Source organism: Micropterus dolomieu, linkage group LG05 (genome assembly GCF_021292245.1).
Source record: "Micropterus dolomieu isolate WLL.071019.BEF.003 ecotype Adirondacks linkage group LG05, ASM2129224v1, whole genome shotgun sequence".
Taxonomy (NCBI): domain Eukaryota; kingdom Metazoa; phylum Chordata; class Actinopteri; order Centrarchiformes; family Centrarchidae; genus Micropterus; species Micropterus dolomieu.
The window spans coordinates 11,123,326-11,123,689 of record NC_060154.1 but is presented as its reverse complement, the minus strand read 5'-3'; positions in this window follow the sequence as shown (position 1 = coordinate 11,123,689).

Genomic DNA, 364 nt, shown 5'->3' with positions numbered 1-364 from the left:
GTGCATGTCAGAGCAAATGAGAATCATGAGGTCAAAGGAACTGCCTGAAGAGCTCAGAGACAGAATTGTGGCAAGGCACAGATCTGGCCAAGGTTACAAAAAAATTTCTGCTGCACTTAAGGTTCCTAAGAGCACAGTGGCCTCCATAATCCTCAAATGGAAGACGTTTGGGACGACCAGAACCCTTCCTAGAGCTGGCCGTCCGGCCAAACTGAGCTATCGGGGGAGAAGAGCCTTGGTGAGAGAGGTAAAGAAGAACCCAAAGGTCACTGTGGCTGAGCTCCAGAGATGCAGTCGGGAGATGGGAGAAAGTTGTAGTAAGTCAACCATCACTGCAGCAATCCACCAGTCGGGGCTTTATGGC